This window comes from Phascolarctos cinereus, unplaced genomic scaffold (genome assembly GCF_003287225.1).
Source record: "Phascolarctos cinereus isolate Bilbo 61053 unplaced genomic scaffold, phaCin_HiC Scaffold_4;HRSCAF=312, whole genome shotgun sequence".
Classification (NCBI taxonomy): Eukaryota; Metazoa; Chordata; class Mammalia; order Diprotodontia; family Phascolarctidae; genus Phascolarctos; species Phascolarctos cinereus.
In genome coordinates this window covers 241,983,136-242,001,081 of record NW_027555847.1, presented here as the reverse complement: position 1 = coordinate 242,001,081, position 17,946 = coordinate 241,983,136, and positions in this window count along the sequence as shown.

The window sequence follows — 17,946 nt, the reverse complement described above, 5'->3', positions numbered from 1 at the left end:
GAAGTATTTAGATACACTGAAGGGTGAAGAGAGGGCATTCCAAGTGAGTACATGGGGTTCATTTAACATAATAGATTCATGTATTATAAAGAAGATTGACTTGGTTGAAATGAAGGGGTTGTACTGACAAACTGATGGAAATTAGGTTGAATAAGTAGGGTAGGCCCAGATAAGACTGTCTCTATGTTTGGTCTATCTTTCAGAATCCTGAACCTTATTTTAGTTCTAACAATCTATGATTCCTTAAAGGAAATGGTGAAAGCATTTGGGAATCTGGGCAAAGGCAAATAAAGGGAAAGTTGAGGGAAAATGTTTTCAAATTCTATTCTTAGGATATTTTATTTTATCTTGGAGAAAACAGAGATAAAGTTCTGAGATAAATGCAGGCAAATGAAGGAAAAGACCTTTAATGAGTTTGAGATGAGAAAAATGGGAGTGGGATGGCATAGAGTCGGACATGGGATCTTGTGGACTATATCACCTTAGTTGAAGGACTCTGGAAACAAACAAACAGTGACATCAGCAAAGATATGGAAATCTCTCCTAAAGTCTTAAAGAAGGGTGAAGATCAGTTGGTGAATATAGATTTGGCATCCCTGGCAAAATCTGGACAGGAGAAGACTACAATTATTTTAGTGTCAGATGGTCAAGGTCTGCATTGAAGCTTTGGTTGTAGAAATTGAGAAGAAGGTATTTTGAAGGAAGAAATATTGATTTTGGCCTTGGTTATGCAAAGGAATTGAAAGAAATTAGTTAAAGCTCAGTCATTACTGATTCACGCATTCTATCTTTTTAGTTTTTGGCTTTTATTAGAAACTTTAAAGGAGGTGATTTAAATCTGTTTAAATGTGAAGAGCATGTTGGGAAAATATTTCTGAATGTTGACCTTTGCCACTGTAGCTGCTAATTATCCCCCAAAATGAACAATCTGAGTTAATTGTCTCATTCTATAGTTTAACAAGAAAAAACAGCAAGTGTATGGTTCCCCTATTATTTTCTGAGCACTGCTCAGTTCTGAGAGACTTTTTTTTCAAAGATCTTGACATACTGCTACTACTACTACTATTACCACTACTACTACTAGTACTACTACTACTACTAGTACTACTACTACTACAGCTAGTTAGTTTCCTAGCATTTATAAAGTACTTTAAAATCTGCAAAGGGCTTTGTATAGTTTATCTCATGTGATCCTCATAACAGCTCTGTGAGGTAAATGCTATTATTATCCCCAGGTACAATTGAGCAATAGCTCAAAAGAAAAGTGAAATGTACAAATGTAGAGACATCTCCACTCTAAATGTTTGTATGGACTATTTATGCCTGACCTATGATAGAATCTTCTGAGCTTGTATTGGTCTGATTAATCACAGTTTGACACACTGTACTTTAATCCCAACATAGTGATGTCATTTTGGTTCTCTTCAGGAACAAAGGCAACAGCCAATTATTATCCCTATTTTATGAATTAGGAAACTGAGACATGGAGATTAAGTGACTTTCCCAAGGATGTATAGCTAAGGTGTCTAGGCAGAATTCAAACTTAGGTCTCTCTCTCTCTCTCTCTCTCTCTCTCTCTCTCTCTCTCTCTCTCTCTCTCTCTCGCTCTCTCTCTCTCTCTCAGAACAGTATTCTATGCCTGCCCTGTGCTGCCAGGGCTATGCAGCTAAATGGCATAGTTAGAGCACTGGACCTAGAGTCAGGAAGATATGAGCTGAAATTTGGCCTCAGACTAATCGTGTCGCCCTGACCAAGTCACTTAAACTTTTGTTGGCCTCAGTTTCCTCAACTCTGATATAGGGATAATAATGCTAACTATACTATAGAGTGGTTGTAAGGGTCAAATAATATATTTGTAAAGTACTTAACAGTGCCTAGCACATGTTATTATTGAATCATTTTCAGTCATATCTAACTCTTCATGACCCCATTTGAGGTAAAAAGATGCTGAAGTGGTTTGCCATTTCCTTCTTCAGTTCATTTTACAGATGAGAAACTAGGTAAACAGTGTTAAGTGACTTGCTCAAATTCATATAACTAGTAAGTATTGGAGGTCACATTTGAACTCAGGATGACTTCCAGACTCCAGGCCCAGCACTCTATCCATCTGTGTCACCTGGCTGCCCCACCTGGGGCATAGTAGGTGCTTAATAAATGCTTGTTCCTTTCCCCTTCTGCCCCAGCTGCTCCTAATTGCTTGTCCTATGGCTCCTTTCAGTATAATCATCACACATTGTCTAGAGATGAACGTATTGTAAAGGATATTACTTATTTGGGAGAGTTTTTTAGCATATTAGCATGTAAAAGTATTTCAAAAATTTCTGTGAACAAAAGGTCCAGGTTATCTTTCAATGGAGTCACACTAAGACTCTATAAAAATCTGGAGGAAATTATATACTACCTAGTTCAGAAGACTGACATATGCTCTCCTACTTATAAGCATTTTGGCCCCAATGTAGGAAAATTACATTTTGTCAAAAGAAAGGAAACTATTAGTCATTAAATAAATGAGAGGTTTTGGATAAATAAATGTGCTATTGAAAAACATTATCTTTATTGGTAGAGATAGCTCTATAATTGTTTCCAGATTCCCTCCAATCTTAGAATTCTACTATCCTCAACAAAATTAATTTTTCAAATGTAGTCTGGCTTGGCCCTTCTGTGCATGTTTTTAGTCCATCTTCTGTATGTTCTTTATCCGCTCTTTTTTGTTTTTCCTTTGAGGATTTTTTTTTTGCTTTTATTATCATTATATTTTTTTCCCACAGTAGTGATGGATTCTTATATTCCAGTACTTGGTACCATGTGTATGGAGGGGCACAATAAAACTCTGGAATAATATGTTATAATCATTAATTTCTTGTCAAGTTTAATTTTAATTGTCATATATGGTAATATTTCATAATTATTTGGGAAAGTTGTGATTTTGTCAAACAAATGAGCTGTTTGTGTACTAATATTAGATGGTTGTACAAATGGCATAATCTTACAGAATGAAAATTTTTATGTTTTTTATTTGTTCACATGTGAAATTTCTAGGAATTTGAATTTCATACAATCTGTCTAACAATTTTATTGTAAAAGCAGATCTAAAATGGCTCCCTGATGATTGTTTAGTTGGAGAACAATAAGGACAAATTGTACTCATTCATCCCAGTTTGCTATTTTACACATAGAAAACTGATGTAGGACTTAATAGCACCTTTCTAGATGAAGTAGCTTTGTATGCACACAAAATTTCTTGCTTTTGATGGTTTGTTTGAATTCTGGTTAAAGCTGTACTAGACAATAGAATGACACACTATGGTTACATGACAAAAGAACAAGCACCTTTCTAAAGAAGAAAATTGATATCTAAATTTCAACTGGGATGGTCACTGCAGGCTACCTATATGGCAGGTCAACTAATGATTAAAAAGTGGGCTGCTACATAGTATTAAGAGACCTTTGTGATTTAAGATGATGCTACCACTTTTGTAAATAGGTATCTTTTGACCAAATGACATCATAAGTGTAGCTAAAAAGTCTCATTAGACAATTATTTCTTTTCTCTATTCCCTTGAAAAAGATATACCATTCATTCTGTAAGAAAGCAACCCAATATAATTTTAAAGTGTTCATAATTTAAAAATCTATAGGAAATTTTTATATTCAGGTTTTTTTTTTATCTCTTTGCCCTCTGTTTCTTTGTTCTTTATTCTTTAAAAAGAATATAATGAAGATGATTAAATGTTGCTAAATAGGGGGCAGGTAGGTGGCACAGTGGATAAAGCACCAGCCCTGGAGTCAGGAGGACCTGAGTTCAAATACTGCCTCAGACTGATGGGGTGCTTGGATGCTTATATTTGGGTGCGCATGTTTGGGTGCTTGTACTTGGACCCCAATTTCTCCCTAGCCTCAGAAATACTATCCCTGACAGTTTCTCTCCAGCCCAAGGACGCTGTGCTTAGCAATTACTCATGAGTGGGTCCCAGCAAGATCGTTATTTCTTTCCCTGGTGCAGTTCCAAACAGTACCTGAAGGATATATTAGCTTAAACTGGCTTTGCACTGGGTCATAAAGACATTCTTACCTACTACTATACTATCCTACCACCCTACCTCATTATCTATATCCTGGGCTCCTCATTAACTGTATTCTAGACTTAAGACATATGTGTACTCCCTACATCTATCTTGTCAAACAAAACATTGATTGGTTGCAGACTGGACAACTCTCAGTTACCCTGAACTCTAGTTAACCTAGTGACCTAGCAGGCCTAAAACCACACCTTCATGTGGCCCCCCTTGTGGGCTTTTCCTAGTGAACTCTGGGTAAAACACCTGCACAGTAGGTACAAGAAGTGCATGTTCTTTTAAGAACTGACCACTCCTTAACCACTCCCTAATCCCACCCTGAATCCCATAGTTAGCATATTTAGCGCATGTTTTATTGTATTTTATCCTATATAAACTTTAACTGTACCTCTCTAAGGTTGCAGGAATCCTTAAAAATCCTTGCCCGCTGAAAAGCATAACAATAAACTTTGCCACATTGACTCAAAGAATGCTTGAGTCTGTGAATTCATTCCAGATGACCCCATCATGTAATTCAATCTTTGAGGGGTTACAGCCTCTCAACCTCTTATACCACAACAAGACCAAACACTTGACACTTACTAGCTGTGTGACCCTGGGCAAGTCACTTAACCCCAATTGCCTAAAAAAAAAAAAGTTGCTAAATTGATTAAGTCATCATATGGGCACATTAATATAGTATTCAATGGCAAACAAAAACTGACCTCTTAGCTTTTGTCTTTAAGTGACAAACGTGAGGAGATATTTTAATGGGAGTTAATCCATGATCTTAAATTAAGGTAATCACACAAGTCCCAGTACATGAAATGGAACGTAGATTTCGGAGGAATTTTTCTACAACCCCACCACAATGTGTGGATAAGTTTTTCATCAATTTGTGAAGCTTATGAAGCTCTGGCCCTTGGATGAAATCAATGGACATCACACAGGAAAGATTTTGTAATTTGCTGAGAGAGTCAATCATGCCACTTGGGCCTATATAGAAAAACAGCAAGCCATTCAGCAGATGAACATTTTAAAAATACTTTGTTCAGGAAGACCCCTTTGCCTTCACCAGAGGGCAGAAAATGGGCTGACAAAATTTTCTATCCACTGTCTCCCAGAATTGAGAAAAAAAATCTCAAAAGAATTTAATGAAGGAGGAAGGGAAAAAGGGAGTTATATTTAATCGTGAACTATGTTACTCCTTTGCCACATGTTTTCTATAAGCTGTAGCTCATTTAGCCCTGGATTTTGAATGTACTTGTGGGAGATTGTTTCTTAGATCTTTGGAGGGAACATTTTTTACAAACTCTTCTTAATGTGCTACCTTAGCGAATGCCCTCAATTAAATGGTTAATTACTGGGAGCAGAATAAATGATATTTATTAGTAGAATCCTGAGGGGAGAAATAGATATCCCCCCAGAGACCTAGTCTACAAAAGTGAGAGCTGTGAAATAGCTCTGGATGAAGGACTGCAGTAAATAAATATGCAGCTAGAGGAAAACACAAGCCTAAGAAAGATAACTTTAAATGTGAAGAGATTAAACAAACCAAGTAAGAGAATGTGACAGTGGTAACAAAAAATCCAATGATGTATTGCATACAAGAAATATATATAAAAAGATAAAATCAAACACAATCCAATGAGAAGTTAGAATGAAATTTACTGTGCTTCAGGTGAATTTTTAAAAGAAACAAGAGATACAATCATGCTCTTAGGCAAAGAAAACTCCAAAATGCACACTATCAAGAGAAATAAATAAGGAAACGACAAACTTTCCCTTTGTGTAATTAGATGCTATGCCATTGATGCGCATATATATATATATATATATATATGTGTGTGTGTGTGTGTGTGTGTATATATATATGTATGTATATATATATGTATATATATATATACATATATATATATACGTATATATATATATAAAGCGTATATATATATATATATACGTATATATATATATAACGTATATATATATATATACGTATATATATATATATACAGTATCCATATTGGTTCATTGTCTATGGTTCCTTTAATTTGAGGGAAACACACCCCCTCTGCTCTTATACTCCTTTGATTAGACAAATATTGACTAACTAAACCAGGGAAGTCAATAACAAGCATATGTCAAGTGTTTACTGTGTTTCAGGCCCTGTGCTAGGCCCTTGTCACAAAGAAAGGCAAAAACGAAGTTAATGCCCTCAAGGTGCTTACATTCTAATAGATTACATTCTAACATTTAAATAAAATGATGGAAGACACAATAAGAAGGAAGGGCATTGGTAGTAGCTGGGAGAGCAGGGAACCCTCTGGAGTACATAAGATTTGAATTTTATGGAAAGTCTGAGAAATTAAGAAGTGGAATTGAGGGGGTAGAATATTGAGGCCTGGATGACAGGTAGTACAAAAGCCTAGAGATAGAAGTTGGTGTGTTATGTTCAAGGAATTGCAAATAGGCTTTAATACAGAGTGTGCGGAAAAGAGTAAAGTTTAAGAAAGATTGGAAAATTAAGAAGGGCCAGTTTGTGAAGGTTTTTGAGCGTCAAAAAAGGAGTTAATATTTGGTCAAGGGAGGTAATACACACTGGGAAGTCTTTAAGCAGGGAGACGACATGGTCAGAATTGTGTATTAGGAAAGAAAAATATTACCTTGATGGAGGATGAATTAGAGAGTCTAGAGAGACTAGTAGGCTATTATAATTGTCTAGATGAGAAGTAATGAAGTCCTGAATGAGTCATGGCATTGTGAATGGAGAGAAAGGAATGCAAATGAAAGACGTTGTGAAGATAAAAATGCCAAGATTTGGCAATGTGTCGGATATAAGAGGTGAGTTTGAGTGAGGAATCAAGGATGCTACTGAGTTTGGGAGCCTGGGTGACTGGAAGGATGGCAGTGCCCTTGACAAAAATAAGGGAACTGGGGAGAGGGCAGGGATTGAGGTATGAGGAAGGGGAAATAATGACTTCTGTTTTGGACATGTTGAGTTCTGAGGACATCCCATTTGATATATGTCCAAAACAGAAGTTGGTGATTTAGACCGGGGTTTGAGAGATTATTATTGAGAGATCATAAAGAATATAGTTGTACCTTTAAGAATTGATGAGATAATTAAGGGAAAGTATACATCAATATTATTAATAAGTACCATTGTAAAAACTGTAAGTAAAATCTTTGTGAGAAGACAACAGCAATATAGACTATAGCAATTCACTGTGAAAAAATTGCATTTATGCCAGTAATGCAAAGATAGCTCAACATTATGAAAACAATGAACACAATCATACTAAAAACAGATATCTAAAACCACATGATTAATAGATTCAGGAAAGCAAAACCTTTTTGATAAAGTACATTGTTTTTATTAAAAACTATACAAATCACAGAAGGAACTCTTTTGATAGGAAAATAATATTATATATTATACATATATGCATATATATATACATAAATATACATCTACATATATATACACACACATCCATACATATACATACATATATCACTCAGATGCTAGATTGATCTCTATAAAGTGACTTGCCCAAGGTCATACCAATAAGTGTATGGAGCCATATCTGAACTCAAGTCTTCCTGACTCTAGGCCTGGGGTCTATCCACTGCACCACATGGTTGCCTTTTCTAAGGTGCGGGTCTGACTTTCTCTTCTCTAATTCCTCTCTGTTTATTATCTTCATGATAAAACATTAAATTCTCTATTTACCTTTTAAAACATAATCTGGTTCCCTTCTACCATTTCAGCCTTAAACCTTACTTCCCATCATTGACTCTATGGTCTAGTAACACTTGACTTTTTGATATTTCTTGCAAACTGTGCCTTTTCGCTGACTGTCCCAGAGACCTTAAATTCTCCCCCTTCATCCCTCTTCCTCTTGACTCCCTTGATTTCCTTCAAGACTCATCTCAAATCCTACCTTCTAAAAAAGGGCCTTTCCTGTCTGCTCCCACAGTCTTCCTTCTGAAATTAGCTCTAATTTGTCTTGTATATACTTTTGTATGTACATAGCTATTTGGATGTTTTTTACCCTCATTAGAATGTGAGTTCATTGAGGATAGACACACTGTTATTTATTTATGTTTTTACTTTGACTCCTTGGTACTTAGCAGAGTGCTTTCCACACAGTAAGCACACCATCACAATATATAGGATACACTAGAAAATTTGTTTTCTTTTTTCAATGACCAAGCATTTATTTTGTCTCTTATCCACTTGGCCCCACTCCCTAGAAAAAAAAAATTAATAATAAAGCACCTCATATAGCCAAGCAAAATAAATTCCTATATTGATGAAATCAGAAAATAAGCATCTAATTCTGCAGTTGTCTCTCACCACTCTGTCAGGAGGTGATAGCATTCTTTATCATCAGTCCTCATTAATCATAGTTACTTATTGAGCTGATCAGAATTCTTTAGGCTTTCAAAGTTGTTCATTTAACAGTATTGTTGTTCTTACGTCACACATTATTTTGTTTCTGTTCATTTTACTCAATTAGTTCATATCTTCCTTATTCCCCAAAACTACCTCTTCAATATTTTAATATTGATTAATTATAATATAATTATATATTATACATTTTACATGCTATCTATAATATAACCATGTATAAATATATGATATAAATAGAATAAAATATATGATAAATGTAATATATAATATAAACTATATATTTGTATATAATTAATATCAATTGCTATAGCTTACCATAATTAATTTATTGTAACCCTAACCCTAAATACAGAAATAAATCAAAGACACCCAATGCTATTTGACATAGTTCTACAAATGCTAGCAATAGCAATAACAAAAGAAAGAAACTATAGACATGTAATGGACAACTACAGAATAAGGAGACAAATCTATCTTTCTTAGCTTCTGCTGCTGATTTACTTGGAAAATCCCAGAAAATCAACAATAATTGGTACAATTAATGACTTCATTAGAGTTGTAGGTTACAAAAATAAGCCCACAAATCAATAGCATTTCTATATAATAGTCACACTTAGGAGAAAATAATAAAAAGAAAAATCCCATTTTAACAAAACATCTGGGTATCAAACTTCCAAGGCACATTTGCGATCTATATAGATATGTCTGCAAAATATTTCTTGAACAAAGAATGACAGTAATAACTATAGGAGGGGCAGCTAGATGGCGCAGTGGATAGAGCACCAGCCCTGAAGTCAGGAGTACCTGAGTTCAAATTTGGCCTCAGATCAAACACTTGACATTTACTAGCTGTGTGACCCTGGGCAAGTCACTTAACCCCAATTGCCTAAAATAAATAAATAAATAAATTAAAAATAAAAATAAATAACTATAGGAATATTAATTACTTCTCATGGCTAGGATGCCCCAATATAATAAACATTATGACACTACCTAAATTAATTTACATATTTAACACTACCATTTAAACTGCCAAAAGGATATTACTTTATAGAGCCAGACAAAATAATAACAAAATTAATTCAGAGGACTAAAGGATCTAGAATTTTAAGGGAAATAAAGAGTGAAAAGTAATATTAAAGGGGGAAAAGCACTTCAATTGCACTAAAGAGCAGTAATCACCTCAAAATTTGTTACTATTTTAAAAATTAGAAAAGTAAACTGGTGGAATAAACTAGATAAACATAAATCAGAAGAAATTGAGCTCAATAACTTGAGAAATATGAGAACAAAAATTACTTGGAAAAGAATTCTCTATTTGACAAGAGGTATTGGAAAAACTGGAAAGCAGTTTAACAGAAATTAGATTTTGACAAACACTTTACACTGTATACTAAAATAAGTTCAAACTGGATGCATGACCTGAATAATAAAGGTCATATTATTTTTTAAAAAATAGAGGAGAATTCTGGAGAGAGTTGAGGTTCAATGCTGTGCCCATTACACTTTACACAAGAATCATACTTATAAACAGAGTTTCTCCGACCTTTACAAAACTTTAGGTGGTAAAGCCACCTCTTATTCAATGTCCCTTATATAAGCACCAATATAAGAAACTGATCCTTGAGTTTAACTTCTGGGGGTATGGGGAGAGAGAGATTGTTTTAGGAAATGACCCTGCCTGCTTTTCTTGGTCAATCAATGAAACCAATACCATGCGACATGCTTCCCTTTTGTATTAGCTGGAAAAAAAACATCCAAATTCAACATCCAAATAGAGTAATTACCCCATGCTAGATGTCTGGTAACCATCCATTGCCTCTTCTTTCAGACAGACTGTTCTCTTTATAACCTTGCTTTGTCTATTTTATGTTTGTCTTAATTTTATAAGTTGCCTCAACAACCTTTGGAAAACGGGGGATATAAATTCTCAATCAATAAATAAAAAATGATGATGTCTTAGTGCTTACCATTTTCCCAGATATACTATAAATAATAGTAAATCAGGTTCTCTTGAGACAAATGACTGATTATCCATCAAAGAAGGAAAAATCCAAAGTCAGAAATACACAAGGGTCTACAATTTATGGGAAAGAATAAATTCTAGGACTTGACAGTTGTGAAAGGATTGGAAATTCATGGTGAGATTAAAGTTGCTCAAAGGAATAGAAAATGTGCTCCTAAAACTCATCCCTTGTGAGCTGTCTGTCAGTCTTGGACAAAATAGCAAATGCTCCTTGTAATAGAGGATGGTCTGTGTTTTGAAGTTGAGGATTTCATTTAATTTCATACTTTTTGACTTCAACATTTATCACTTCAGCATAACCTTTCTTTAGGGGATTTTCTTTCACCTTATCGTATGTATCTCCACCACAAGGTCTGGGCCCCAGAGAAATCTTCATTTTCATGGCTTGTTCTGGACAGTTTAAGCATTTATCTAATTTTTAAACACAGTGCAAATGACCATTCTGACCCATGTGCTGTGCTATGATGTGAATAACACTTAGCTTCAGTAAATTTGTAGCTTGTCATTTTCTTGAAATTTATTCCAAACTCACACTCACTTACAGACCATAGATAGCATTGTAAAATTCGACTTGTTCTGTCGTTGATACAACAGGGGAAAAAAAACCCAAAAAACTTTATTCTTTCCTCTCCCCTGGCTCCAGAATAGTATTTCTTAGCATCACACATTAAGAGATGGAAAAAGCCATCTATGCCAATTCTCTGATTTTGCAGATGAGTAAATTGAAGCTCAGAGTAGTTGGCTCTGCCCAAATTCACATAGGTAAGCCTAGATTTGAGCCCAGTGGCAGATATGAGGAAATTCCCAGGAATACACAAATATTTATCCCCTTGCTCCAAAGAGTTATTGTGAGGATTATTCTACAAATAATGCTTCTGCCATCATTATTTATTTGAGATTGGGAAATGTTGACATCTTTTATTTTCACATCACCATTTCCCAAAATATCCTTTACCCATCCAAAAGAGGGAAAAAATACCAGTTCAACAAAACTAATCAACACATTAACTCAGTCTGACATTATAGGGAGGGAGAGAGAGAATAAGAACTTATTATGCCCCCACTATGTGCCAGGCACTGTATTAAGCACTTTGCAAATATTATCTCCTTTGATCCTTACAACAACCCTGGGAAACAGGAGCAATTATATCCTCATTTTACAATTGAGGAGAGTTACAGTTGAAGCAAATAGAAGTTAAGTAACTTGCTCAAGGTCACGTTTCTCGTGCCTGAAACTAGATTTCAATTACTATTTTTTTTTTTTACTCCAGACCTAGGTTACTTTCCATTGCGCAACCATATTAATATTCTACAATTTATTTAGCAATTTCCAAAGTATAAAATCACTTACTGATGATGCTGTAGAAGGAATTATTGGTCTGTTTTGAACCAACTGATCTCTGAAACCCCTTACAGCTATTAGATCCTGTAATTTAGGCTATTATTCTCAACCCCAGCTTAATATTTCTTTACTACTTTCAAATGATTTGAGCTGATTGTTTTTTTATTTTACTCTTGTTTCTCCCCCCTACACTATGAGTCTTATCAATGAGCTGTGATACCTCCTATTTGCAGTGACAATTATTATGCAGTAAATTTGATCATCATTGACCTTGGCCCTTGCTTCTGTCTACCACATTGGTACCATGTCTTCTGTAGCTTAGTTATCACTGAATGATTTAGATGGGTTCAATATCTGTACTATCCTCTATAGAGTTCACACCTAAGTCTTCTCTTCTTTAGTCTTGACATCCCCTATTCTGTCAATCTTTACTCCTATAATAGGACTTCTAACTTCCTGCCTACCTTATTGTCGAAAGAAACTGCAATCATTGTCACCCTGGGGCTGCTCTGTGCTAGTAACTTAGGTCCTTGAATCTTTACCCTTAATCATTTTCATCTCAGAGAACTCCAATAGAATTACAGATTGGAAAGAAAAAGAGAAATTGGCTATAAAATAAAAGGAAATAGAAAAACCAGCCAATACAAACCTGAACAAGAGCCAATGCATGTTTCGTGACTTTTAAGGTCAAGTTCTGTGTTCAGGCTTTTAAAAATATAAATTTAACACAAGCCTTTACTCTATTTTCCTGGAAATACAAAGTCCTAAAATGACAGCAGGACCCAGAGAAGATAATAGTATATAGGTATTTCCAGTGACATTACATATAATTAAATGAAAAATATTGAAATTGAAAGAAAGCAGGGAAGGAACTCTATTCCTAAACCTAACTCATTATTTCCTTAAATAAACTAAATCTTAGCAATTGGGAAACACAATAACTTGCATTTCTATCCTGCTTCAAGGTATACAAATTATCCTATTTGTGGTACTACTGGAAGGTAGGCAATGTACATATTGCTTTCATTTGTGAACGAGCAAACTGAAGATGAAGTCAAACAGCTAGCAAATGTTAGAGCCAAGTACCTGACTACAAGTGTAGTATTCTTTCCGTTAAACCATACTGCCTCCTCTCCTGATAACAAATATGTTTGTACATATATGTATATACATATATTTACATGTGTGTATATACACACATATGCATATGTATATATATTCAATGTATATGAAATATACACACATCTATATATATATCTATACACACACGCATATATCATAGACGCACTAAGAAAGGAAAAGGCAGAAAAAAATTGAATAGAGATAATTTGGAGTTGTACAATAGACCATCTTAAAATATATGCCTAGAACAGCAAACAAAGTCCCCAAATAATGCTGAATTTATTGCTTTCTTTTGATAGAAGTCATAGACATGCTGCTGTTGTAATATCACTGTTTTTTATTGTGAAAGAGACAAAATGGAATTTATGGTGGTTCAGGTTAGAAGTATTTTAATTAAACAAATGCCAAATTTCAACTTATATCACATACATCAATACAGAGGACTGCAACTGAGTTTTATTAAACTATATCTGCAATTTTATTTGAAGGTTTGCAAAGGGCTTTATATAAATTACCTCATTAGATCTTTACAATAGCTCTTTGAGGAGATACTACAAGTCATATCCACAACTTATAAATGAGGACAATAAGGTTAACAATGTAATGGTCTTACACCATCAGAGATAAGATTTGAACCCACATTTTCTTGTCTCCAAATCTTGCACTTTATCCATTAGTCCATGTTGCCTGCCTTAATACGTTTTGGAGGTAAATATGAAGCACTAGCCAGAATTTTCTAATATTAAATGTTATTTTTAAGGAATATGTTTCCATAGGTTTTTTTTCCAGAAAAGCACCAGCATTCTGACTGAAACACTAAACAGTGTTGTCAAAAGGTATCTTCAGGGCATTGTAAAAAGGTTTGATTTATAGAGATGGGTTAAATTAATAGGAGTTCTTATTCTTGTAACCAGACAATTAGAATCTTAACATCTCTAAGGAGTATAGCTCATATGCAACCTTCTGTTTTTCTCTAGGTAATCCTTAAAATGATGCTTGTTAGTAAAAAAAAATGTCTGAAAGCATCAATTGTAGAATTATATTTTCATTCTACTCAAGGGATAGGTTGACATATCTTATTAAATGTTACTCCTGTTTTTTCATGACACTAGTTCATCTTCCAGGAGCTATTTCTTTAAGCAAAGCCCTCAAATGGCAAACTGTCACTTTGAGGTTACTTGAATATAGAAAAGCTCCTGAGCTCAACAAAGTAAGGTTTCAGTTTCTTTGAACTTTCTATCTCCCATTAGTCATATTCTGGGAATCAGACTCAACTAAAACTTTCCTGGCAGAGATGACTTTTGATTTATTAAAATCAGCATTGTACATCTGGTGTTAATAATTCTCTATGTAACTTTGGGATAAAAATAAACTATTCCATGAAGAGTTGGGAGGGCAGCACCGAGAAACGCGTTTAAGTGTTCCAAACCATTCTGTTCTAAGGTTGTATCTACATTAGCTATAGATTCAAAGAGTTTAGGCAAAAAATCTTTTGGCACCCATTTACATAGCAGCACCTAATACTTTTTAAATGTGACTTTTTATTGCTGTGGTGACTTTTAGGTTCTGAGAAGGATTTATAAAAGAGGGTTTTTTTTAAGAGAAAATGTTGCCAGCTCACATGTCTACTGACCTTTCCTGTTTGTCAGACAGTTAGATGATGCAGTAGACAGGTCCTGGGCATGGATTCAGGAAGACTTGAGTTCAAATCCATTCTCTATCAAACTTGTAGACACTTCCTAGATATGTAACCCTGGGTAAGTTGCTTAATCTCTGTCTGCCTCAGTTCCATTAAATGTAGAAGAGGGATAATAATAGAACTTACTTCCCAGAGTTGTTGTGAGGATATAAAATGAGATAATATTTCTAAAATGCTTAGCACAAGAGTAGGTCCTCTATAAGTGCTATCTTTTGTTGTTGTTACTAGAAGGAGTAAGCAGGAATAAATATTTGCTGAGACACCTAAGAAATTTATAGGAGACTAAAGTCATGAAAGGAGGCATATAATATAAAAAGTCAAAGTAAACCTAATATGTATCATTGAGTTTTATTTAGATGAAACTTATTATTGGACCATGATTTTGGTTTGGTATGCCTTTTAAAAAGAAATGGGGGGGGCAGCTAGGTGGCCCAGTGGATAGAGCACTGGCCCTGAAGACAGGAGGACCTGAGTTCAAATCTGACCTCAGACCAAGCACTTGACACTTACTAGCTGTGTGACCCTGGGCAAGTCACTTAACCCCAATTGCCTACAACAAAAAAATATGATAGGTAAAGGGAATGGTGGGGTAATACTGTGAATTCATTTATACAGTGTAGAAGGTATACTCACGTGAGGAAATCCAGGAACCAAAGAGGAGAAGCATTGTGGAAATCATTTAAGAAAACATGAAAGAAGGGAGAAACAGGAGACCCGGCCTAAGCAAAGCCTGAGCAGGCTTCAGGGTACACAATCAGCAGCAGCAGTGGTGGGTTCCAGTCTTCTCAGCCCACAGATGCCAGAAACAACTTGGAAGGTCAGCAGGAGGGTTCTGTTGAAACTAAGAGAGAAGCATGGTCCAGAGCAGGTCTGCAGAGCATGGAATACAGCCCCTGCACCAGCAAATCAGGAACAGGCTTCGGGAGCAGGAGCAACTTATCAACAGCTGTTGTGGTGGCACAGGTGGCAGCAGTAGCAGTGCTGCTCCTGGAGCTATTAGCCCACAGACTAAATGTTTGAAAGTCACCTATTTCGACTTCTGGGAGACAAGATGGTGGAGTAAACAGTAAGTCGCTCTCACCCTTCCTAATTGACCTCAAAAACCCCAGAGAATATTGCCCCAGGAAAAATCCTGAAATAGCAGAGTCAGCAGAAAGACTAGATACAGCAGTCTTTTAGCTCGTGAGGCTAGGGGGATTAACTGGAAAGATCCCTCTTGCTGTGGCTGAAGGGGACCAGTATGGGAAGGGAGGCTTCTGAGCAAGCCCCACCTCAGCAAACCAGTAACCAGATCCTAGCCCCCAGAACAAGAAGTATGGGACAGGGACCTCTGTATTCCAGAAGAAGAGATCCACCATAAAAGCCACAAAAAAGGCAAACAACATGAACTAGAATCAATATAGAAAAACAATGACCATAGACAAATAACTTGGTGATAGGGAAGATCAAAACACAAATTCAGAGGAGGCTAACATTTTCAATGTACCTACCTCTGAAATCTCAGAGGGAAATATGAACTGGTCTCAAGCCCAAGAAGCTTTCTTGAAAGAGCTCAAGATGGATTTTAAGAGTCAAATAAGGGAGGTAGAAGAAAAATTGAATAATTCATTTTAAAAAATGGAAAAAAGTACACTGAAGAAAACAACTCCTTAAAAAGTAAAATGGGTCAACTGGAAAAGGAGGTACAAAAGCTAACTGAAGTAAACAATTCATTAAAAATTAGAATTGGGCAATTGGAAGCGAATGACTCTATGAGACATCAAGAATCAGTAAAACAAAAGCAAAATAATGAAAAAATAGAATATGTAAAATTCTTAATTGGAAAAACGACTGACCTATAAAATAGATCTAGGAGAGATAACTTAAGAATTACTGGTCTACCTGAAAGCCAAGATGAAAAAAAGAGCCTGGACAGCATGTTTCAGGAAATTATCAAGGAAAACTGCCCTGAAGCCCTAGAACCAGAGGGTAAAATAGTTATTAAAAGAATACACTGATCACCTGCTGAAAGAGATCCCAAATTGAAAACACCAAGGAATACTGTAGCCAAATTCTAGAATTATCAGGTCAAGGAGAAAATCCTTCAATTAGCCAAAAAGAAAAAATTCAAATATCGTGGAACCACAGTCAGGATTATACAGTACCTTGCAGCTTCTACATTAAAAGATTAGTGGGCTTGGGATATGATATTCCCTAATGCAAAGGAGCTTGAATTACAACTGAGGATCAACTACCCAGCAAAATTCAGCATTTTCTTTTGGGGGAGGAGATGGACATTCAATGAAATAGGGGACTTCCAGACTTTCCTGATGAAAAGACCAGAGCTCAATGGAAAATTTGATCTTCAAATATAAGACTCAAGAGAGGCATAAAAAGCTAAACAGTAAAGGCAGAAAAACATATTATTCAATAAGGATAAACTGTTTACATCCCTACATGGGAAGATGATACTTTTATCTCTTGAGAACTGTATTTTTGTTATGACATTTAGAAGGGATATACATAGAGGGGGTGGGTTTAAGTTGACTTTGATATGATGATAAAAAAACTAATGAAGTAGTAAAAAGAAACTGTAATAGGAGAAGAGGAAAGGAGGAAGAAGAAAAGGGTAAATTGCATTACATAAAGAGGCACAAAGACATATTACAGTAGAGGGAATGAAGGGAGGGAGATGAGCATTGTTTGAATTTTACTCTCATTGAATTTGGCTCAAGGAGGGAATGACATACTAAGTTAAGTATAGAAATTTAACTTGCCATGTAGACAGTAGGAGGGGAAAGGGGAAAGAATTCAGAAGGGGAAATAGAAGGGAGGAAAGAAGTGGTAAGGGAAAAGGGAAAGAAAAGGAAGGAGGCTGATAGAAGGGAGGGCTGATTGAGGGAGGCAGTAGTCAAAAACAAAATTCCAGTGAGGAGGGAAAGGGATAAAAGGAGAAAGTAAAAGCATGAACAGGACAGGGGGGAATAGGATGGAGAGAGAGACACAGATAGTAATCATAACTATGAAAGTGAATGGGATTAACTCTCCCATCAAATGGGAATGGATAGCAGAATGGATTAAAAACCATAACCTTACCATAACCATATGCTGGTTACAAGAAACACATTTGAAACAGAGGGATACACACAGGGTAAAGGTAAAAGGCTGGACCAGAATATATTATTATATTATGCTTAAGCTGAAGTAAAAAAAAAAAAGCAAGGGTAGCAATCCTGATTAGAGACAAAGCAAAAGCAAAACTAGATCTTATTGAAAGAGTTAAGGAAGGAAATTACATCCTGCTAA